General features: G+C 40.7%; 1 long non-coding RNA gene across 1 annotated transcript in view; it reads left to right on the forward strand.

Moving 5' to 3' along the window:
* The window catches only part of LOC139360154 (uncharacterized), an 83,092-nt gene extending 64,323 nt beyond the window's left edge, over positions 1 to 18,769 (forward strand). The window contains exons 2-3 of the long non-coding RNA XR_011617325.1: positions 17,457 to 17,599; positions 18,687 to 18,769. This is a non-coding gene — a long non-coding RNA (uncharacterized lncRNA). The remainder of the gene's footprint in view (positions 1 to 17,456; positions 17,600 to 18,686) is intronic.
* Positions 18,770 to 25,536: the final 6,767 nt, after the last annotated feature.

Here is a 25,536-nt window from a genome sequence, read left to right on the forward strand (position 1 = left end):
AGGGAAGTGGGACAGTGCTTTTTGGATGCGAGGAGGGTCACCCAGAGGGGACTTCCCTATCTGATTGTGCTGTCTCTTTTCTCCCCATCCTGGGAAATGAACAAAGAGTCACACAGAGCATCATTGTCAAGGAAGAGAACAGAGCCTGCACCTAAGAGCACAGAAGCTGTGAATTCGACTTGGTTCTTCCTAAAGTAGGTCTTGGGCAAGAACTCTTATTGTCCCAGGCTAGTGTTCAAGGTGTAAATCACTGGTTTCTGTTTAAAGACAAAATATCATGCTTTAAGACAAAATATCATGTATCATAAGTATAAGAACTATATTTCAGGGCCACCTGTCAAAAGTATCTTTTTGTGAAACCATGGGTGGCCTGCAAGAGTGGATTTCATGAGAGCAGCTCTCCCTGTAGGGAAAATACTTTTTTTACATCACAGCTTGAACAACATGGCTATTCTTTTTAAGGTTCTTGGAATGTGGAATGTAATGCAGTCTTCTGCAAAGAGGGAAGCAAACCCTGGGGAGACCTGATGAAATACCTGGGGAATGTCTGAGAGATTCAGGCATTTGGCATTTTCCCAGGAAAGTCAGTCCTCCAACTGCTGGTCAGTCAGGTTTCCAACCTAATACTATCCCTGAATTCTAACTTATGCAAGTATAAAAAATCTTTAAGAAGGTGTTCAGAAAAAATAATTCACAGCCATTTCAAGTTAACCAAAACCCAAATGCCTGCATCATCTGCTGTTTTCAGTGTGTTGGTAATAGAAGCAGGATGTTTAATAAACCAGAGACAATGCTTCTTGTGGTGAAAATGCCTCATTGATGTTCTCTGCTTCGTAGGACCACACCAAGTGCCCTTTACTAGTACATCTTTTGTTGGCTTCAGCTTCAACCAAAATTTTGAACAACTTTGAGAGAAAAGAAGCGCTAGGAAGCATTTTGGATGTCTGTTACTCTGAGACAAAACAGGAACCATTATTGTTAGGAAAGAAACGCCTACAAGTTCTAATAGTGAAAGACAAAGCTACTTGGCTCATCCCCTCTCCCTCTCCCAGTTCTGTCTCAGATTTTTGGAAACGTCTTAACATCGTTTATCTAGACAGCAGCTTACACAGGCCAATGATTCACTTTGGGTTGGCAAAGTGATTTCTTGGGGATAATAGTCTGTTTAGCCTGTGATTGTAGAATTTTTACCCACTCTTTCTGTAATACCAAAAAAAAAAAAAAAAATCAACTTAGAGGCAAACATATATGAAAGTTGTCTGTAATAAACTTGTAAGGCAGTTTCTTTTATTTTTAATTTTAGGTGGATAAACTCGACGCTACAGTGATATAACCTCCAGCTAATTGCCATCGTCCTCCCGAATTGTCATAGCTTTGGATTTCCTGTTTTGGGGTTGGACAGTGATTAGTGTGAGAGGAAGATTAAATTTCTGGGCCGTTTTTCCACATTTTCTGAAATTCTTTGACCTTATGATCCCATGAAGGGCTTTCCATCAGAGGAAGACTCCTGGCCTCTCCCATCTCCACCCCATTTCCTCCTTCCTATAAAGAGTTGTCACATCCTCCTGGAGATGGGGCAGGTCTTTCTGGGCACCTCCTCAAGGTCTGCCTGCTCAGAGAGGGGTCTAACTCCACCCAAGCTTCCAGCAGCCTGGGTGGGAGAAGTAGATGGGATGGGAGGAATCTGTGGTTGGGACATAGTAGAGTGAACTTAATTCTGAAGAGTTACTCAGAGCTAAGAAGTTTATTGTGTCCGCACATCTAAGCTTTGTCTTCCAATCCAGCATTTATTTGTGATAATGCTGATTTTTAAAAATCTCCTTCTCTCATAGTTAAATTCTTAAAGACAGAAAGTAGGATGGTGGTTGCAGGGAGTGGGGGCAGGGAGAAATAGGAAGTTATTATCAAATGAGTATATAGTTTCAGACGTGCAGTATGAAAAGAGTTCTGGAGATGAATGGTGGTGATGGTTGCACAACGAAATAAATGTACTTAACAGCACTGAACTATATACTTTTTTTTTTTGAGATGGGGTCTCGCTCTGTCACCCAGGCTGGAGTGCAGTGGCGCGATCTCAGCTCACTGCAAGCTCCGCCTCCCGGGTTCAGGCCATTCTCCTGTCTCAGCCTCCCCAATAGGTGGGCCTACAGGCGCCGCCACCACGCCCGGCTAATTTTTTATATTTTTAGTAGAGATGGGATTTCACCGTGTTAGCCAGGATGGTCTCCATCTCCTGACCTCGTGATCCGTCTGCCTCGGCCTCCCAAAGTGCTGGAATTACAGGCATGAGCCACCGCGCCCGGCCTGAACTATATACTTAAGAATGGTGGCCGGGTGCAGTGCCTCACTCTTGTAATCCCAGCACTTTGGGAGTCCAAGGCAGGTGGATCACTCGAGGCCAGGAGTTCCAGACCAGCCTGGCCAACATGGTGAAACCCCGTCTCTAATAAAAATACAAAAAGTTAGCCAGGCGTGGTGGTGCACGCCAGTAATTCCAGCTACTTGGGAGGCTGAGGCAGGAGAACCATTTGAACCCTGGAGGCGAAGATTGCAGTGAGTGGAGATCGCACCACCACACTCCAACCTGAATGACAGGCTCTGTCTCAAAAAAAAAAAAAAAAAAAAAAAAAAAAGAATGGTTAAGATGATGGTGAATTTTATATTACTTGTATTTTACCACAATTTAAAAAATGGAGAGCCTGGAGTGGTGGCTCACGCCTGTAATCCCAGCACTTTGGGAGGCCGAGACGGGCAGATCACAAGGTCAGGAGATGGAGACCATCCTGGCTCACACGGTGAAACCCCGTCTCTACTAAAGATACAAAAAATTAGCCAGGTGTGGTGGCGGCACCTGTAGTCCCAGCTACTCGGGAGGCTGAGGCAGGAGAATGACGTGAACCTGGGAGGCGGAGCTTGCAGTGAGCCGAAATCGCGCCACTGCACTCCAGCCTGGGCGACAGAGCAAGACTCCATTTCAAAAAAAAAAAATAGAGAAAAACTTATCTGTTTAAGTCTTTTCCTATATTCCCCAGTGTTGGGCAGTTTCTGTTTGATTACACATTCAACAACTCGTTTCCACGATTTAAAAGAGCCAAAATCTGGGACTGTTATAAAGGAGAATTCATCCCTCGCTCTCTTGTTCCATGAGGGGGTTCCCCTCAGAATAATGTTCCCAGCCACTCTCCCCCTTCTCACTGCTCCTCCCATTGCGAGGAAGAAACCTAGCTGCCTGCTAGGGGAGCTCTCCTCTGCTCTCTCAGCAGCACAGATGAGGTCTGGGGCTGTCCAGGTCTGCCCGGGAGGGGATGGGTGAGTTTAATTCTGGAGTAAATTATTAGGAAGTCAATTAGATTTTACATTAAGCTGTGTTCTTTAATCCAGCTTTTTTTTTTTTTTTTTTTTTTTTAAGATGGAGTTTCACTCTGTCACCTGGGCTGGAGTGCAGTGGTGCGATCTTGGCTCACTGCAACCTCCGCATCCCAGGTTCAAGCAATTCTCCTGCCTCAGCCTCCTGAGTAGCTGGAATTCCAGGTGCCCACCACCACACCTGGCTAAGTTTTTGTATTTTTAGTAGAGATAGGGTTTCACCACATTGGCCAGGCTGGTCTTGAACTCTTGACCTCAAATGATCCACCCACCTCGGCCTCCCAAAGTGCTGGGATTACAGGCGTGAGCCACCGTGTGTCTGGCCCAATCCAGCTTTTACACATTTGTTCATCCACTAAATATTTATTAAGTACCTGTTATGTTCCAGGCACTGTTCTAAGCACTTGGGACAGAGTAATAAAGCTTTTTCTTTTCACCTCCATCTTCCCCATGTCTAGGTCTTAATTCCTCTTTGGAGAAGACAAAAACTAGGAAAGGAAAGAAAAAACTATTATGTATTGACCCCTTCAAGTCTCTACAGTTCATATATTTTTATTCTAATTAGCTCAATATGGAATACACATCAAATTCTCAATATATCCCAAATGGAATTCAACTCTACCCCATTACCTTCCTTTTAAATTCCAGAAGATGCCAGAAAGATGAAAATTTAGAAGGGAAAGCTAAGGAATAGCAACAACAAAAATGTATAAGCTAAAATCAGGACAATCCGATATTGCCATGCTTAGGGGTTAGCGCTAACAGAAATCAACATAAAATAGGTAAAATTAGCCATCTGCAGAAATCATCCCAGGAAATAAGCCACCCAAGAGATGATTCACAAGCATATTGCTAGCAATTTGAGGGTGCTTTCTAAGTCTCACCAAGGGGTCTAGTATGCTTCCTTAAAAGGGAAGTCGTCAATTTAAAATGTAACTAGTGGAAGATTAGCAGTAATTTAAGAAATTGCAAACTGTCATAACGAAATGACAGAGGTTTGGGATGACAGATAAAGAATATAGAAAATGAACGGTACAGTAGAATTTGTCAGTGTGTACTCACACTCTCTAGCAGAGGAAATGCTCTGATTCTAAAGACTTTTCTGTATCTTAGAAATATTCTGAGGACCAAGAACAGCAATTCATCTTATTCTATGGTTGGACAGCCCCTAATTACAGCCGAATCATCCGTCTGCTCTTATTCTATAATCACTGATGAACCACCTCATTTAACCATTGGCCAAGCACCAGCTCCCATCTGAGTGGCCCAGTGGTCACCACTAATAGTCATCCTGTTAGATACAATCCCCAGGGTACATTAATGAATGGATATGCTCATTTCCAAACCATCCTTAGTGAGTTGGATCAGGGGAATTGCTCCTCCAGAGACTGCTTTTCTTAAATCCCTAATAAAATTAGCGTACATTCCATTCCATAGTGTTGTGTTGCTCAGTGTGCTGCTGTCACCCAGGTTCAGTAGTGCACCTAGTTTGTCGCTCTCTCATTCTCATTTTATCCCCTCAATATCATTCATTTCCCATTCGCTCAGGCACAAAATCTTGAAAACTTTCTTCAAATTCTCTACCTCTATCTTACTTTTAATATTCCATTCAAGTCCAATGTATATTTCCTTCTTATTCTTTTGTCTCCCTAGACTAGGCCCTGAGGACATCATTATTATGTGGCAAAAAAAGTATTTCAAAATACCCACACCTGCTCCTATGCTCACCTAAATCAATTCACTTGTTCCCTAAGATCCTTCCCCCAATTAGAGAGGGAGACCGGAGACACCCATGGTCCCTGTGGAAGTAACGAAAGGCAGCAAAGGCAACTCATGCCTGATCCTTAAATTCAAAACTCTCTGGTCTTGAGGTAATACTGAAAGATTTGGATCCATAGGAAAGACTCTCTTAGCCAGACTAGAAAAAGAAGAATCTCTAAGCTGGAAAAGAGGGAAATGAGGGGAGGGTTTGGCAAGGAAAAAGAGACAGAGTTAAATGTGTGTATGGGGAGCATGTGCCCTGCCTTCTGCTTCCTCAGGATGAGTCCTGAGAGGGGACAGAATAGATCCCCTTACTTAAGTTTACAGACCCATGAAAAGAAAGTTCTTCTGACTCAGTGGGACTGGAAGACAGCAGACAGTGAAATGTGCAGAGAAACCCGCACCGGCCGCGCTGCAGTCATGGAGAAGCAGCTGGGGGAGAAAATGGCAGTGCGGCTCCCACTCCTGTGGTCAGCTGGAGACAATTTGCCTAGTGCCCATGGGCTGGAGTGGTGTTGACGGAGTGTCAAAATTCCCGTGGCCCTCCGAGAGGGAACCCAGGTTATTTAAGAGAAGGACCTACAAAGTATCTCCCAGCTCGCGTGAGGGAAGCTCCCCCAAGGAGGATTCCGTGTGGGCCGACTTTGCTCCCATGACCTCCAGCCTGGGTCTGAGGGGACACTCATATGTCCTACACAAAGGACAAACAAGATGGGGACTGTGGTAGCAGCCTCCACCACAGTGTGAGGGCTGAAACGAATGTCTCTCACTCCTACCTTCCTACCTTCTCCAAACCGTCTTGAATTGATGGAGTTCAAAACGCTGAGAAAACGCAGAATTGGACTCATTTTACCTGGAAGTGACTAGACTAAATTTTCTGCAGCAAGTCAAATGGAAACAGCACTGGAGAAATGAATTATAGAACAGTTATGGGTTTTATTTATGTTGTTGTTGCATACTTGAATAGGGCCTTTAAAATTTATACCTGCTATCCTCATATTACCAAAATATCCTTTTAATAAGCTCCCTGCATCCATCTTACATATTGCTGCCAAATTAATTTCCCTAAATGCTCACTTTAACAATGCATTCCGATGGCCCCCTGTTGCTTTCAGGATGAAGTCCAAACTCCTCCTCCCTGAGGCATTGGGAAAGGTCCTACACCATCTGCTCCTCAACTCCTTTTCACCTTCTGCATTTTCAATAGGAACCCTCTTTGTCCAGAAAGCCAGCCTCTGACTTCCAGCCTCTCTGCCTTTGTTCATGATCTCTAATCGTCTTCACCATGTCTAAAATGTTCTCTCTGTTTCCTTCTTTTATATACATCTAAACTTAGCTCAGTCATTCAACAACTGGTTTTCTCAAAGTCCATCCTTGCACTTTCCTAAACACACCTATCCAGCGTCACGTTTCTGTGTCATAAGAAAAGAAGCAATGAACTGCTACGGGAAATGAGAGAAAGAACAGATTACCTAAGGGTGGGCAGCCAGCGAAGCCTTCCTAGAAAGTGTGTGCATGTGCCAGGCCATAGAAGTGGAGAAGATTTAAACATAAAGAGACAGAAAAGATGAGAGAAGAGGCGTTTACAGGGAAGAAATACAGTTATAAGCGAGAATATCACTCATGTGTTTGGGGGTTATGGAATGGTTGAATTGAGGACAAACTGAGTTCCCCATTTTATTAACTCCTGAAATATTTATTACCTATACCACTAACTCTTATGTGTAACTGATGTTTACATCTATACCATATCATCTCACCGTATATACGATTTTACATAAATTATCTAACAACCTGAATATTGAAACAGTTCACATATATAATTTGTCTCCAAGTAGAAAAATGTTACATGGATGTGGGTGGTGTGTCTTAAAGATCCCAGATAATTTCTAACTGAGTAGCATTACCTTTATTAATAATAAAACGTGAAAAGTTAAGGAAACTTCAGTTCTGGATCTGAGCACTGACTTCTCTGTGAAGCTAAGTCCCACTTATCTCTCAATTAGAGTTTTTAGGAGAAGAAATATCTAAGATGACAGATGGCAAGATTTAACAATAATAATTAGAAAATCTGGATATAGTAAAAGCAACTGGAGAGAAGGCGGTAGACATGGAAGAGAGAACAAGATGACCCAGCATAAGGATAACAGGCATTCCCACTACAGAGAACCAAAAACAAGACAAAAAAGTGGTCAAACATATGATTTTTAAAAATACAGGACTGTTTCCTCCATGTTTCAGTTGTCTCTGATCCTTAATGTCACTGCTAAAGGACTAGTTCTTCTTGGCAGGATGTTGCAGCTCTAACACTACAAGTTGGAAAACTGAATTTATTTTGCCATAGAAAATACATGCTTAAATATAGTTAAATTCTTTTATTATCAGTTCAAGTAACTTTTGAGTTAAATGGGCTTCTGTGGGCTGGTTTATTTACAGAGTCAATGTTTTTAGTATGGTCTGTATGTGAAAATATGTTCGAAGTGAGAAACTTCTAACTTGGAAATAAACCTAGAACATAAACCAGTTTTTAATTTGGGAGCTATCTGTATTTCTTTTGTAATAGCTTCAGAACCTAGCAGGAAACTACACTCAGAGCAGGAGTTTAGTAAATATCTGTTGGGAAAAAATTTAGTGTAGGCAGGTGATTATTTCTGAATTCACCGGTTAAGAACAGTAATAGTTTGTGTGCTGATGTGAAGTGTTCACATTCTTCAAATGATAATCATGGGAAATCACAAGCACAAAACAGTCACTGAACACTAAAGACTATAATAAATATTCTCACAGCAGGAGAGATGGTGGCTACCTCATGTAATCGTCTCCTTCAGAAGCTGTAGATGGAACAAAACTGACATGAATCAGCAAAGTGAAACAATATATTCTAAGGACCTTCAGGATTAACTGTACTTATGATTCCACTGGTCTTTTGGGAAAGAATATATAATTTTCACTCTGAAATCACCTTTAAATTCATTCGTTCATGCATTTACTTAATTTATAATTTATCATTTATTTTTTCAGTAAATGTAAGAATTACCTACCACTGTGGTAACTAATACTACAAATTTAGAAGCCTAAACAACACAAATGTATTGCCTTAGTTATATAGGTCAGAAGTACAGGTGGAAATCAAGGTATTAGCTGGCTGGTCTCTTATTTGGAGGCTCTGGAAAGAATCCACTTGGAAGCCATTCAAGCTGTTGGCAAAATCCAGTTCCTTATGGTTGTAGGACTGAAATCCTCATATCCTTTCTGGCTGCTAGCTGGGGGCTTCACTGAGTTCCTAGGTGTCTCTGGTTCTTGCATGTGGGCGTCTACATATAAGAGCCAACAACAGGGCATTAACCATTCTCACTCTCAGATCTCTCTCATCTCCCCTTACCTGGATAATACAGAATAGGGCCCACCCTCTTTTAAGGTCTCTAGCCTTAATTTTATTCACAAAGTGTCTTTTGCCATTTAATATAGCATGCTCACAGGATCCAGAAATCTGAGTGTGAACTTCTTTGGGGGGCCATTCTGCATACCACAGTCAACAATTATTGTTATGACAGACTTAAAAAAATTCTGTACCCAATGAATAGTAGGAAAAAAAGTGGATCATTAACCTGTTGAAGCCCTGGCAAGAAGTGATCTCTTAGTCACATGTTTGACGAATAATCTCATTTTTTAGCTTTAAAAGAATCATTTCAACCCTTAGCTATATGAGCGGTTCTCTAGTGATTACAAATTATCAAAGCATATTTTTAATTATGGAGTCATGAACAGCATACAGACATTGTGTGCAAATATATAGCAACGCTATGCCCTGTGTAAATAATTTATTGCTAAATCTATGGTGTGGGGATGTAAGAATTCTTATCCACTGTTGCTGAGAGGTAATTGGTTACACTTCTGGAGGGTGATTTGGCAAAATATAGAAAAGACTAAAAATATGCATATTCTTTGACACATAAATTGCCCTTCTAGGAATTTCTCTTAATAATGGACACAGATAAAGCTTTCATTACAAAGATATTCAAGACTGCATAATATATGATCATAAAGGATTAATGTAATCTAAATATACAAGAGAATGGTTAAATAAATGATACTTCTTTCATACAATAAAATAATTGTGATAATAGTCCTAGACTGGTTTAGAGATCTAACGTCATAAGGGACCTGTGTCCCCAAGTCAGAACCAAAGCTGGAAGAACTGAAAGGTCTCAGATTTTCTCCATGCCCAATAACTGCAGGAGCAGAAGAGACATCTGGATGGGGAATCCAGGCCACATTCCTCATGGTCCAGCAGCAGTAGAAAGCATGATTTCCCCATCCACGAGAACAGCACAGTTGTGGCGAAAGAATGTAGACTGTAAGAGTTTTCCATAACTCCAGGGCAACACGGTCAACCTGTCCAAGGTTCCTGAGAGATAATCAGACCTGGAGAGACCATGTGGTCAGGATTCCTGCATAGATCAGAAGCTGAGAAGCGGGCAGGTAGGAATATAAGCCATACAGGCTCCTCGGAAGTTTTAGATGCAAGCCCAGGCCCCGGGGGAAACCATGAATTGGCTGAGATTTGTTTCTGCTACCTGTAGACTGAGAGTTAGAATGAAAATTAAGCTGAATGCTGGAAAATAAAATTACATCTGATATTTCTACATACAACATATAAGTAGGGAGAGAAGTAGATACTTTATAATAGTAATAATGGCTATCTCTCTAGATGTTATCATTATAAGTGATCTTAATTTTATTATCTGAGGTTTCCTATATTTTCATATGTTAAAATAGTGAAGTAGGTATGAGTCTCAAATGTACGAGGAATATTGTAATTCTTTATTTTCTGTTACTCAGCCTAATATAACCTCTAAGCACCAGCCCTGTCCAGCACGTAATTCTACCTAAATTACTGTGTCAAGGTGTGTAAGTGTGTGTGGATAAGAGGAGGATCCCTCTTGTCAGTAATTATCTGTTCATACTGGTTCCTACTGGGTCATCTATTGTCAGTCACCCCATGGTTCCTTTGGCATACAGTTCTTCATTAGTATTTCCTTAAAATACTTTTTTATTTCTATAAGAAGAGTAGTGATGCTCCCTGTTTCACTACTGGTTTTAGCACTTTGAGTCTTCTTTCTCTGTCTCTCTCTGTCTCTCAGTCTCCCTTTTAAAAATCCTGGTCAGTCTAGCTAAAGATTTTGTTGATCTAGCCAATTTTGTTGATCTTTTCAAAGAGCCAACTTTCGGTTTCATTAATGTCTCTATCGTTTTCTATTCTCTATTTCATTCATTTGTTCTTTAATCTTTATTATTTTCTTTCTTCTACTTGGTTGGGTTTAGTTTTCTCTTTTCCTATTTTCTTAAGGTGAATGTTACAGTTATTGACTAGAGATCTTTCTTTTGTATTAAATATACTTGTTTATAGCTATAAATTTCCCTTTATACACTGCACTGTCTGAACTGCATGCCATAAGTTTTGGATGTTGTGGTTTAATTTTTATTCAAATAATTTTTGAATTGAATGAAAAATTTAATTTCTTCCATGTGAAAATTAATTTCCCATGTGATTTCTTCTTTGACCCATTGATTATTTAGAAATGTATTATTAGGCCAGTGGTGGTGGCTCACACCTGTAATCCCAGCACTTTAGGAGACCAAGACAAGAGGATCCCTTGAATCTAATAGTTCAAGACCAGCCTGGGCAACATAGCAAGACTCCATCTCTACAAAAAAAATTTAAAAAAAATAGCGGGCATGATGGCACACATCTGTAGTCCCAGCTATTTAGGAGGCTGAGGTAGGAAGATCACTTGAGTCTGGCAGATGGAGGTTGCAGTGAGCCATGATCGTGCCACAGCATTTAGCCTGGGTAACAGAGTGAGACCCTGTCTCAAAGAAAAGGAGGGTATTTAATTTTCACACATTTGTGAATTTCTCACATTTCCTTATTGATTCTGGGTATAACTCTATTGTCATTGGAAAATATTTTAGGTATAATTTCAATCCTTTTACATTTATTGAGGCTTGTTTTATGGCTTAACACATAGTCTATCTTGGAGAATCCTACAATTGCACTTGAAAAGAATGTGTACCCCTCTGTAGTTGGGTGGAATATCCTATTAATGTCTTTTTTTTTTTTTTTTTTTTTTGAGATGAAACCTCGCTCTGTCATCCAGGCTGGAGGGCAGTGGCGCGATCTCGGCTCGCTGCAACCTCTGCCTCTTGGTTCAAGCGATTCCCCTGCCTCAGCCTCCCAAGTAGCTGGGACTACAGGCACGTGCCCCCATGTCTGGCTAATTTTTTGTATTTTAGTAGAGACGGGGTTTCACCATGTTGATCAGAATGACCTTGATCTCCTGACCACGTGATCTGCCCGCCTCAGCCTCCCAAAGTGCTGAGATTATAGGTGTGAGCCACCCACCTGGCCCCTATCAACATCTTGTAAGTCTAGTTGGCTTATAATATTGCTCGAGTCTTTGATTTCCTGTTAATCTGCTGCCAAATTGTTCTATCCATTATCAAAAATGGGATATTGAAGTCTCCAATTATGCCAGATTTTGCTTCTCCTAGAAGCATGGCACCCCACATAGGACCACGGTGGGAAGCAGAAGGATTGATCAGGAGACAGAGGAAGTGAGGACAGAACGTGGGCAAGAGCATTTATTATTTACTGTTATTTCTGTGGGAAGGAACAAGCAAGGCAGGGTAAGCAGGTCAAGAATTTTCCAATTTGAACAATTTCAGGGCTCTGGGGCACAAAGTTTGCCACTTGTTGTCTTGTACCTGGCCTTGGGGTGATTAGGAAAGGGGAATAGTGAGCCAGAGTATAAGATTCCATAAAGGAGGTGGTTAGGGGGTGCAGACTTTGAATTGGATGGTTGGTGTATTAGTCAGGGTTCTTTAAAGGGACAGAACTAACAGGACAGATGGATATATGAAGGGGAGTTTATTATATAAGTCAGCAAGGCCTCAAGATGTCAAAGAATTAAAAACACAGATTTTAAAAGACATGGTTAATATACACTCTCTAATCTCTGTGTCATTAATGAAAATAGTCTGTGGTTATCCCCGCCTAGATATACCATATAGCTTCTCTGGAATTCTGTCACCTCCCCAGGGAGTCACAGGGCATAGGAAGAAGGTCCTCTTTGCCCTGGAAACACTGAGCATGTGTGTTCTCCTAGTTAGGGAGTGCCCAGCCCCTCTTTAGAGCACAGGCCTTTTCCCTCTAATCCAATCCTGCCTGGTGAGCTTTCACAGCATATCTGGTGGCTCACTGTACGAAGAGCCCGAATCATTGGCAATCCCTGAAACTAGTGACCCTTTCCCCGAGATCAGGGAGGGTTTAATCTGCCATGAGATGAGGAAAAATTTTTTCGTTTCATTCCTCTAGTGCAGCAAAATAGGGAAGAAGAAAACAACAGTTCAGATTTTACGCTTAAAATCTGACTATATTCTGTCACGCATATACACATATATATTGTATATACGTAATGTTGACATCAGAGAAATACAAAGATAAATAGTAATGTAAATATCCCTAACCATTCTTTAAGGCCTACCTCAACTCCTACCCTTTGACTTTCTCATTTATTCTGTCCTCCCTCCAGTAATTATAACTTCTTCTTTTTGTTCAATAGCGCTTAGTCATGCTCTTTTACATCACTTTTCATTCTGAATTACTGTTATTTGTACAAATATATGTGTCTCCCGCTACAGTGGTCATCTTTATGTGAAAACCCAGTATTTAGACAGAGAGTAGGAACTAAAAAGAAAGGATCAACTAGGCCAGGCGCAGTGGGTCATGCCTGTAATCCCAGCACTTTGGGAGGCCGAGGCAGGCGGATCACGAGGTCAGGAGATCGAGACCATCCTGGCCAACACAGTGAAACCCTGTCTCTACTAAAAAAAATACAAAAAATTAGCTGGGTGTGGTGGCGGGCGCCTGTAGTCCCAGCTGCTCGGGAGGCTGAGGTAGGAGAATGGCGTGAACCCAGGAGGCAGAGCTTGCAGTGAGCCAAGATTGTGCCACTACACTCCAGCCTGGGTGACAGAGTGAGACTCTGTCTCAAAAAAAAAAAAAAAAAAAAAAAAAATCAAATGGATGTGATTTCCTCTAAAAAGTAATAACATTAAATAATAAGATAAGAGAGAAATCCTCTGATTTTGTCTTTTGGTTTGTTTGATGATTTCAAAGTTTTAACGAAAATAAAGTTCTGTGTCCCTGAAGAAATTAAATGATTAAAAAAGAGTGGCCTGGCGTGGTGGCTCACACCTGTAATCCCAGCACTTTTGGAGGCTGAGGCGGGTGGATCACCTGAGGTCAGGAGTTTGAGACCAGCTTGGCCAACATGGCGAAACCCCATCTCTACTAAAAATACAGAAATTACCTGGGCATGGTGGTGTGCCCCTGTAATCCCAGCTACTCGGGAGGCTGAGGCGGGAGAATCGCTTGAACCCTGGAGGCAGAGGTTGCAATGAGCTGAGATCACGCCACTGGACTCCAACCTGGGTGACAGAGTGAAGCTCTGTCTTAAAAACCAAAACCAAAACCAAAACCAAAACCAAATAAAGTAAAACTGAAAAATAGCCATCACTTAGTTAGCGGATAGTCAGTCACAAGCACCCCAGCAATGGGGCCTAATTCTAGCTATGCCTGTGATATAAAAACTGATTTAGAGTCACGTGGGAGAGGAGAGAAAAGAGGAGGTAAGGGACTGTGGATAATAGAGAAAAACCGAAGCGTGAGGAAGCAGATGTACTCAGTGGTAGATTTGTGAGCTTCTCTGTTACTCGTCCCTGAAACAGACTTGGAAGATGTTCCTGTCTGTAGCTGGAAGCACCTGTGTCAGTTCTAGACTCCGTTCCTAGGAGGAAATAAAGATCCTCCCTAGGACCAGTTCTGTAATTCTGGACCTACTTCAGTAACAAAGAATATGACCTAAAGTCATAAAAGATAAGTTAATATGGAAGTGTGTCTTCTTTTTTGAGGGGGCAGGGAAAGAGTCTCACTCTGTCGCCCAGGTTGGAGTGCAGTGGCGCGTTACCGGCTCACTGCAAACTCCACCTCCTGGGTCCAAGCGATTCTCCCACCTCAGCCTCCTGAGAACCTGGGATTACAGGCGCTTATCATCACACCTGGCTAATTTTTGCATTTTTAGTAGAGACAGACTTTCGCCAGGTTGGTCTTGAACTCTTGACCTCAAGTGATCCGTCTTGGCCTCCCACAGTGCTGGGATTACAGCCATGAACCACTGTGCCTGGCCTGGAAGTATATATTTTATAGATGTGGTAGATGGGGAAGCCAAGTTTAATATCCTTTAATATTGAAACTAAATAGAAGCTTCTCTTTGGAACTACGGCCAAATGGAGATTTTTCTTCATGTTACCATGAATTTTTATGTCACATCCGATGTCTTCTGTGGCTTGCAGCTCTTATGAAGTAGCATAGAGCCTGAGTTGGTAGAAAGGTTGTAAGAACAATGTAAAGAGTAGCCAGAGTGGGTTAAAAATTCTGTGCCATTCTCTCTAAGTCTGAGTCTTTTAGTTTTGATTAAGAAGATCACAGTGAATGAATTACTTAGATCCCTTCCTAAGGAGCTTGCTGGCTGAGAGACCACACTGATAAAACAAGAAAGATTAACTACACTCCATTTCTGATATGTGGCCCAGACTGTCTTTGGGTGAATGATGAGGCCTAGTCTTGGTTACACAGATGACTGATTAGATTTTTCAGGTGAGAACAAGTGGAAAAGCAAGAATACAGTGTGTGATGTATCTAATTGTAATTTTTATGTATATTATCTAAAAATAATGACATAAATGGGTATTCCTATCTTTAGTTTCTTGGTATAAAAATGGGATGAAATAAGGGCTGGGCACACCGTGGCTCACACCTGTAATCCCAGCACTTTGGGAGGCTGAGGAGGGTGGATCTTGAGGTCAGGAGATCAAGACCATCCTGGCTAACACAGTGAAACCCCGTCTCCACTAAAAATACAAAAAATTAGCTGGGTGTGGTGGCAGGCACCTGTAGTCCCAGCTATTCAGGAGGCTGAGGCAGGAGAATGGCGTGAACTCGGGAGGTGGAGCTTGCAGTGAGCTGAGATTGTGCCACTGCACTCCAGCCTGGGTGACAGAGAGAGACTCTGTCTCAAAAAAAGGGATAAAATTATCAGAAACATTAAAAAAAATCTATACTAAAGCAAAGTAAAAATTATAATCATTAAACTTTGACTGCCGTCAGTACATTTAATATAACTTTAATTTTTACAACAGAGCTACGTAGAAAATAAATATTCCATTAAGTATTGGTTCCATTTATGCTCCGTAACTTTTCATTTCTGCTCACTCATTATATGTAGTGTTTGAAGACTTAAGAAGATAGGATATAAACATCTGTCACTTTGGTCTATTCTGCCTTCAAGTAACAAAGCCTAGATTATCTGCAAACTTTAATCACCATGGCTAGGTGATTCTGTCCCTCTAGTCATGGTCCTGGATTCCTACCACACTGGATAACTTCTTTCCTAGAGCATGGCATTCCTCTACCCAGCCACGAGGACAACAACCTGAGGAGAACCCTCCGTGGAAGCAGAGCTCTCCTTTTCGTCAGGTTGATCACTTGGTAACCGCATGAGCGCATCACTCATTCACAAGAAATGGACTTAACCTTTGGAACTGCTTTGCTAAATCTTGAGTTCCCATATTTTACAATCATTCACAGTGCTTGACACAATCACTTTTTGTTCTGAAGGAGTTTTGCCTACTTTTTTATTAGAACCATATTTTTATTATCCAACCTCAGAGATAAAATACTTGCAAAAATTCTACCCTGTCATGTTCACATCAATTTGTGAATTTCAAATATGTCTGGATATATACAACATTAATTCCACGTCATTTAAAGGACCCTTTCATCTAGGTCTCAAGGTGGCTGTTTGTAGTAATGTCAGACTTTCAGAAGAGGCCCCTGATAATGTACATTGGTGTTCTTTTAATTAACATCATTCTTGTTTCTCATACTGTGAGCCTTCCATCTGGGTCCTAGATGGAAGGTACTTGTTTTTGGTGAAGATTGGAATTGAGTCAAATGGACGGTTTGTTGACCAAACAATGAAAAAACAAGATAATCAGAAAAATTTGTGTAAATTTTTAAAGTGTGTTTCCTCCCTCCCCCCAAAGTGAATGCATATACTTATTAAGTAAGGGATCATTGCATTCTACTGTATGGATATGAGATTTTAATTAAACAATTTTCTGCTATTAGAAATGTTTCCAGCTTTAACCTATAAAGGCTAACATTATGCTGCATATTCATGATTGCTGTTTCTGTTTAAAGTTCTTAATTTTTTTAAGCATTAATCAAAATGTTTCATGTTATGAACATAACATTTGTTAAATATAGAATTTTAAGGACACGTGCCTAGGAAAAAAGAAGAAATGAAAAGTTGTTCATGATCCCACTACTTCTAATGCTTTGGGGTTTTGGTATACCTATTTCCAGAATGCAAAGTATTCCTGTAGGACGAGTGAGATCTTGTGATATGCAACAAGCTATAAATTATATATACAAAGTGGATAAAATTCCTCATTAAATAGTAAGCTTCCCTTATTTAAATTTTAGCAAACGTTTAAATTACATCTATAAAAGTCATCTCTCTGCATTTCATCTCTGTATCTCCCCAAGCCCCTGAAGCCCAGTAAAATTTATTTTAGATGTGGTTTATAATGTTTGGAGTGACAGCTACCCTGAATATAAGCAGATATTCATTAAAGAACAAAGGCTAGCAATCAAACAATTTTGAGAGCCCTGCAACTGAATTCTAAAATTTCCTGGGCAAAGATGAAGTAATACAACCCCCCCAAACCTGTCCAGTCTGGCCAGAGATTTCCCAAATGCCCCTCGGAACTCAGAGCTGCTGCTGAGTTGCCGACTGGTCCAGAGGCAGCTCACTGGCTCACAGGAACAAGAGACAAGGCTGATGTGCCCCTAACTGGGGATTGCTCTTCCATATGCATCAAGCGATGCTCGCTTTCCTCTTCCCTCCAGCAAAATGTCCAAAAGGGAGATTATGCCTGACTTACCTACTACAGCTTTTTAGAGTAAATGATGAAAGAGCTGAGAACTAACTAATAGATCCTATTAATTTGAATCTTCAAAATAAAGTCTGACACTTTCACAACAAAGGCAAATGAGCCATCTCAGGTTGGGGAGGTGGGCTGTGATGCCTGGTCATATTGAAGAAATCTCATTAGCATCTAAAACAGTTTTGGAATAAATAAGCAGGTTTAGCCCTGCATGACTTGGAACTGACACTGATCTTATGTTGCATTTTACAAAGGTTTGAAAAGGGAGAGAACATGCTAAGACGTCCAGTGCACACCTGACATCAGTCTCCTCTGCTCGCCAACGTGCTAAGCCAAGTGGAAGTTACAAGTAGATCTTCTGAAGTAGAAACGGGCCATTGGAAGAGCTTCAGTGTGGGTAAGCATAAACAGACAAATGCAGGGAACAATGAGGTAAACTGTGCTTATTGGATTATGGATTCACAATAGAGTATTTCTAGCATCTTTGTGCTGGGCACTCTGCTAGATACTGTCACACATTTTTTTTAAAGATAATCCTCAAAACAAATGCTGCAAAGTCACTTATCCTCATTTTGCACATAAAGAATCTGACATTGGAAAGTGTAAGTTACCCAAGGCCAAAGCCTGCACAAGAGGCAGAGCCATCCTGGAGCACAGCCTTCAGAGGCCACCGAGTTAGAATCCAAGGAGAGGTGTGGAAAGTGCTATAGACTTCATCAACTCTGGCATAGCTTTTACTGTAGCAAGCATTATTAATAAATTATTTTAGACCTAATTGCGAAGAATGTTGGAAAATAAATACAAATTATTGGCCGGGCGCGGTGGCTCAAGCCTGTAATCCCAGCACTTTGGGAGGCCGAGACGGGCGGATCACGAGGTCAGGAGATCCAGACCATCCTGGCTAACACGGTGAAACCCCGTTTCTACTAAAAAATACAAAAAAAAAAACCTAGCCGGGCAAGGTGGCGGGCACCTGTAGTCCCAGCTACTCGGGAGGCTGAGGCAGGAGAATGGCGTGAACCCGGGAGGCGGAGCTTGCAGTGAGCTGAGATCCCGGCCACTGCACTCCAGCCTGGGCGACAGAGCGAGACTCTGTCTCAAAAAAAAATAAATAAATAAATAAAATAAATAAATACAAATTATTACCCTAGCCTAATAACACAGTATGTTTATTTATATTAGAATAATATGTGTGATCTTAACATACAACTTTTCCAAAAAGAGACATGTCAGACTTGGAGAAGTCCCAGTGATCAACAATAAAAACAAATCTGCTCTTAGCAAGTGGTCCCTGAGTAACCCAGTGCCTCCTGATAATATGCTGCTTGACATCATCGCAGCGACACGAAAGCTCAAGTGCCATAACACGTTAATATTCTTGCGTATAAATGTTAACTTTGAACCTTTCTGTTTTCTCTTAAACAGGAAGGTTTTTTTTTGTGTGTTTTTTTTTGCCCCCTCGTCCCTCCTGCGTCTATTTCCAGTTATGCCTTCCTTTTGAGGAACCTCTCCGCCTGCTATAACCCAGTCCCACCTTGTCAGTGTGCAGCGACTGGCTCAGAAGTAGCCTTGTGACTCAGGTTGGTCAAACCAGCACCATTCACATTACCTGGTGTATTAATTTCCTGTGGCTGCTGCAACAAATTACCACAAACTTGGTGGCGTCAAGTCACTGAAATTATTCCCTTGCATTTCTGGAGCCCAGGAGTCTGGAATCTGTTTTATGGAGCCAAAACCAAGTTGTCAGAGGGCCACGCTCCCTCCAGAGGCTCTAAGGGAGAGGCTGTTCCTTGCTAATTCTGGCGGCTGCAGGCACTCCCTTACTTGTGGCCCCATCACTCCTATCTCTGCCTCAATAGTCACACTGCCTCCTCCTGTTCTGTGTGTGGGGCCTCCCTCTCTCTTATAAAGACATTTGTGATTGCATTTGGGGGACATCTGCAATATCCAGACTAAATCTCCCATGTCAAGAATCTTAAAGTAATCACATCTTTGAAGACCGCTTTTTCCTCATACCGTAGCATTTGCTTGTTCCAGGATTAGAACCTGGTATCTTTGGGCAACTGTTATTCAGCCAACTATACTTAGAATTAATGAGAGGAAATATTGTTTCTTTTATTCTGGATGCTCTGAGTGTGTGAGTCTGCAGATATATTGATATTAAGAGGAGAGTACCCACCAGCGAATGGGATCAGCGAGGGAGAAAGTAGCTCAGCAAGACAGAAGGAAACAGGGGCCTGATGACATCACTGTAGGATTCAAGCCGACCCAAGTGAGGCCAATGTCTGGACTACAAATTACGTAAGCCAGTAAATTCCCTTTCTTGCTTAAGACGTTTTTTCTTTTTCTTTTTGCCAACACAAAGCCTAATATAAATTACATCTTCACTATTAGACTAAAACTTCTGAAAAAGTATCTCACATTAGGTCCACTCATAATCTTAGGGATCTGGGAAATTTTTTATTTAAACCCAGTGCTCTGGAATACCCACATGTGTGCATTTTATGAAGTTACTTTGAGTTGAAGGTAGAGTCAAGGTCTTCCTGAGACTTCTTGTGAGGTTTATTTTTCCTTTTTCCATTGTACAAAGATGTTCCTTACCCTGGCCTTTCATGTTGTTTTTCTTTTAGCATCACCTGACTCCCACTCCATTTCTTTTTCTTTCTCACCTCAAAGGTCTCCTAATTGAAATGTGCTGAAGCAATTGAAATGTGGTACCTCGGCGAATTACTGTCAGACACTGTGGCCTTTGGACCAGCTAGAAGATTGTCACGAAAGGAGAAGTGTATGTTGGTGGAAATTTAGAAAAAAGAATCTCATAAGAAATTTTACTTTGGTAAAACTGTTTCTATGAAAAGAAAATTTTAAAAAGAGGTTGTGAAATGGGGAATGCATCGATTGACAGCTGCGCTTTTCACATAAAATATTCTGAGCATATAAAATAAAATATACCTTGCAGATACAGAGATTTGGGGTAATGTTAAACAAGGTAGGTGTCAAGATTTAATTTCAAGGAAGGCAACTGTACAGGCCTTTCTTATGGAATTTCTATTAACAAGATGGGGAAGCCTGGGCTGAATGGTTAGACATGTGGCAAGTGTGTGGCCAGGTGAAAACTCGATCGAAGAGGGCGACAACTATTGTTCATGCAGAAAGGAGACTTTAGGGATGTGCCTACACCTCTCTTTCCTTTAATGTGTTTCTTAATAACTTCAGTAAGGCCAGAAATGGCTTCTGTACACATCCAAGCCTGACACTAGCAGGGAGAGGCACAGATTAATATATTAAAAGATTAAATCCAAAATGAACCTGAAAACCTGAATCTTGAATTAAATGTAACAAGACCAACCTTAAGTGGCCTCTGCACTAGGTTAACATTCAAATTCACAAACAAAAGATGGAGAAACTATGGCTTAACAATACTTTAAAAACAAACAAACAAAACTCAACTTTTTTGGTTAACCGCTTGCTAGATCAATATGAGCCAAAAATGTAAAAACCTTTCCAAATAGTTAACTGGATCTTGGTGCTCTGGTAGACCACAGTCCAGAACCTGGGGAAAGATGCCACCTCTCAACTCCGCACCTGCCCCTGCACTTTCAGTGAGAACCAGGCAGACAGATTTATTCAAAGGACAGTGACCAGACAATCAATTGCAGGAAGCCACACCATCCAAGGACGCACTGAAAGAACAAGGACTCTTGGGAAGAAAAATTAGAATTCCCACATGAGTCATGGGATGTGTTTTCAAAAATTTAAACCATACAGAGTCCTAGGGCCACTCTCTGAAATTTAGATTCAGTAGTTAGGGAGGAGATTTTCGTAACTGATCCTTTTACAAATCCCCCCCAGATGATTATGATGATCAAACAGATTTTTTTTTTTAAAAAAAAAAACTAGATTATATGACTTCTAGAGTGGATTCCAACTCTTCTATTCTCCTAAAAATTTTCATTTTCCAAATAACTGTGTGTGTTTTATATGCATCTCACATTGGGTCTATTAACAATCTTAGGGACTTTTAATATTTTTTATTTAAACTCCATGCTCTGGAATACCCATGTGTGCATTTTATTACTATGAATATTTACTTTTAGTCAAAGGTAGAGTCAAGTTGTTCCTGAGAATTTTCAGGAATATATATGTCTATAATATATATAATATACATATTTATGTATATATAATGTATAATAATATAAAAATATACTTTAAAATCCTCCTTAAAATTGTTCTATCCTCAGATACGTATTATGTGCTTTCACTTTTTGCTGAATACTGAGTTAAATATCACAGGGTAGTGCTACTGCTTCTCAGACCCTGCTCACACCCCAGCCCCCAATCTCATGAAGGTCTTTAGGAAACGCACTGCTAACTCCCAGCCTCAGAGACTCTGTGAACATCGGGCAGGGCCTGGCAATCTGTCATTTCTAAAAAGCTTCAGTGATAAAAGGCTTTCCAAGTTTGAAATCATTCTGATGCAGGGAACAAACTAGGGAAAGAAAATGGGATCAGTTCCTATCCCGGCACCAGAGAAGCTTTGCTCGTGCCTAAGTGTGAGGCTTTTCATTTACTGAAGAATTTTGTCTTTTATGAATTGACAAGTTTGATTTCAGGGGCTTCAAGGGAGGAAATGATGCAGGTAGAAGCAACGGCTAGAAAGACTGACTGGCATCAGTGGGTTAATCAGTTCCGGTTCTACCTCACCAGGTGTGGTGGGTGTCAACACGTGACCCAGGAGGCTCGGGGACCAGATCTGTCATTTGTGCTCCTTAATTGTTTCTCGGGGTTTCATGTGCGTCATGGCCATTACTGCTAATGGAAGTTGTGTGCACTCAGCAAGGGACAAGACCCCTGATAATTGTAGGACTCTGTGTTTGAAAAGTAAAGGCACATTTAATGTTTTACACTTTCGAAAAGTCTTCCTGTCAGCCTTATTAATTTGCTCTTATTTTGGTAGCCACTGTTCTTTCATCTGAGTGGTTATTTTAAAACGTGAAAGGAGCCTAAATTAGTATTATACATTTTAAGATGTACATTTGCACCCATCATAAACTTTAATTTATACTTTGGACAAATAATTGTAACAGTTGCTATAAAATCAGTTATTTAATAATAGTTTTTACCACTATATTGAATGCAGCAGGAGACAGGCTTAATAGCCTCGTGTCCACAACAAATTTCCAGCTATTATTGGAACATCCATGCCTTTGAAAACTCCACAGGCCAGCCAAATTCCTACTGATTGCATTATTCGAATCTTGCTAAAGACTGGTTCACCACGTGCACACAGTAGTTTTTTACTGAATACATCTGTTTCTCCAACTTCAATTTATTTTGCTTTCTTAGATTTATATCACTATAAAAACTACTGTTATTTTCAATAGAATAATTTTCCATAATCATATATGTGCCCCTTCATGGGACATCTGCAATTCAGTTTTAAATTCAGTTCAATTCAGTGGGTAAATGAAATACAATTAATACTTGTATTTGTAGTAGTTAACATAAGATTTCAAGGGGGAAGAAAAGCAAATTTTAGACATATGCCAAGATAGTTAAGTAAGAAAATTTTAATTGGACTATATGAGATAAAATGTAAAATAAAAAATATCTAAATACGTCTGGGAGCTGTGGCTCACTCCTGTAATCCCAGCACTTTGGGAGTTTGTCAAGGTGGGTGGATCACAAGGTCAGGAGTTCGAGACTAGCCTGGCCAGCATGGTGAAACCCCGTCTCTACTAAAAATATAAAAATTAGCTGGGCGTGGTGGCGGGTGCCTGTAGTCCCAGCTACTCGGGAGGCTGAGGCAGGAGAATTGCTTGAAACTGGGAAGCAGAGGTTGCAGTGAGCCGAGAGAGCACCACTGCACTCCAGCCTGGGGGACAGAGCAAGACTCCGTCTCAAAAATGAAACAAAACAAAACAAAACAAAAGTACAACTTGATCTCTCATTTTGGCAACTTGCTTTTTAAAATTACGTTCCATTTTCTTAAAAGTATGACTATAGCTTCGAGTTCCTAATCCTAAGATAACTTTGATTATCTGAATTTAAGAAACTATGAAATTATTAAATCCAATTAAGTGAAATACTCAAATCGTCTAATTTATTTTTGTATTTTCTGTAATACCCAGTGTAGCTCTTTGCACATGGAAATAGAATGCAACATGTGGGTGGATAAATGTAAGGATTTTTTTCAGGAAATGATTACATCTTCTTGAACTTGAATCATTGGTTTAGTGGGCATCAATTTTTGACAAATCAAATGGTTCTCAATATTTAAAAATTTGCAATACCTAAAAATAGTATGTAGAAGTAAATGAAGACCAACCAAATGAGAACAAGCAAAGGGTATTTATACAGAGCCTGTTATAGCAAAGGAGTCAGCCACCATCACTTGTATTTTGCCAAGACTCAAAGGCAAGCAGAGGAGTGGGAAGACTTTATACTGGAGAAAAAGCAGGCTCTAGGTGTGCCCTGACTGGAGGCCACTGGCCAGGGAAATTGGAGGCTGCTGACTGGGAGCAGGGGATCCTATGTGATTCGTTTGGATTGTATATTTGGCTTTCTCTGATTGATCCTAAGTTGGAAGCAGGGACAAAAATTAGGAAACCTGTCAGTTATTAATCAAGTTCTGGACTTTTGGGGCTGAATGCTACAGAGGTTATTTTTTAATTTCCTGCACTGGTTGCTAGAGAGAGTAGTCTGACTTCCTATAGGTCAGAGTTACAGCAGACTGCTTTCACAGACTGGTTAATATAGAAAACTATTTGGCTTCCCCAGCTGGTTGCAGGAGATTGTGCATCAAAGTTATATTTTTATACATATTCTGGCCACTGTTCGTTTGTAGATTCAGTACCTTGAGCGCTTAGAAATGGGGCAAGTTGTATAATTCAATGAACAAAGAAAAAATTCAAGGTGAGAACCTATGATTTTGTCCCTTGTCCCAAAAATGTAGTTTGGCAATTTAGTTGACTTTTTAGGAAATTTAGTTTACAGTTGTATTAAAGTTACATATGCACAAAATCTCTAGTAATGAATGCAGTATCCACAACCCAAACACACACATATGCATCTCCCTTTCTGAGAGATAGTCATTTCAACTTTGTTGGCCATTTACGTTGGTATAGACCTTCACATCTCTAACTATCATGTTTATACTGTTAATTTAGGACTTTGCCATTGACTCCCACCTTGGGAGATAATAATTCAGTTCTTTATTTTTTCTAACACCCCTCACCACAACCACCTCTCTACTCCCAGACTGCAGAAATGCCACACTTCCGTCCTCTCACTAGAGTTCTATGATTCTTTTGGTCAGGGAAATATTCATGGTTAACATTATTATGACAACCAATGCTGTTTGCAGCTGACACACTATTGTATAAGGTGGTAACATTTCCTTTCCTTCCTAACATTTTAGAGTTAATAATAGACATGTTTTTGCTGGCTTAAGTTCTAATCATCTAATTTCTACCACCAATTCATTCCAAATTCTACCCATAAATATTTATATCTCCTCACTATGTCTAGCATATTAAGTGTTCTGTCAATTTCATCTTCTTGATGACATCTCTCATGGATCCCCTGATCCAATCCAGTTTTCACTAACTTTTCTGCACAGCTCTCATCACTGTATTATAAGCCTCAGAACTTTTTTGGCCTCTATTATGTTGAATCTCTTATATCCCAAATTCTATACTTTTTTTGAGAGAGGGTCTCTCTCTGTCACCAAGGCTGGAGTGCTGTGGTACGATCACAATTCACTGCAACCTAGACGTCCTTGGCTCAGGTCCTCCCACCTCAGCCTCCTGACTAGCTAAGACCACAGGCATATGCCATCACCCCTGGCCAATTAAAAAAATTCTTTTTTCGAGATGGGGGTCTCACTATGTAGGCCAGCCTGGTCTTGCACTTGTGGGCTCAAGTGATCCTTCTGCCTCGGCCTCCCAAAGTGCTGGGATTACAGATGTGAGCCACTGCACCTGGCCATATTTATATTTTTTATTAGGGGTTTTCCCCAGTTTTCTTGCTGGGGGGAGGGGTCTCTGGTTTTCCACTCTTATTTAAAAGTGAGCATTATTTTATTTTATTTTTGTCATCAAATTTTAAGTGCTGGGGTACATGTGCAGGATGTGCAGGTTTGTTACGTAGGTAAACATGTGCCATTGTGATTTGCTGCACAGATCAACCCATCACCTAGGTATTATTAAGCCCAGGATCCATTAGCTATTCAACCCCCTAACAGGCCCCAGTGTGTGTTGTGCCCCACCATGTGTCCACGTGTTCTCATCCTTCAGCTCCCACTTACAAGTGAGAACATGTGGTGTTTGGTTT

This window comes from Macaca nemestrina, chromosome 19 (assembly GCF_043159975.1).
Source record: "Macaca nemestrina isolate mMacNem1 chromosome 19, mMacNem.hap1, whole genome shotgun sequence".
NCBI lineage: Eukaryota > Metazoa > Chordata > Mammalia > Primates > Cercopithecidae > Macaca > Macaca nemestrina.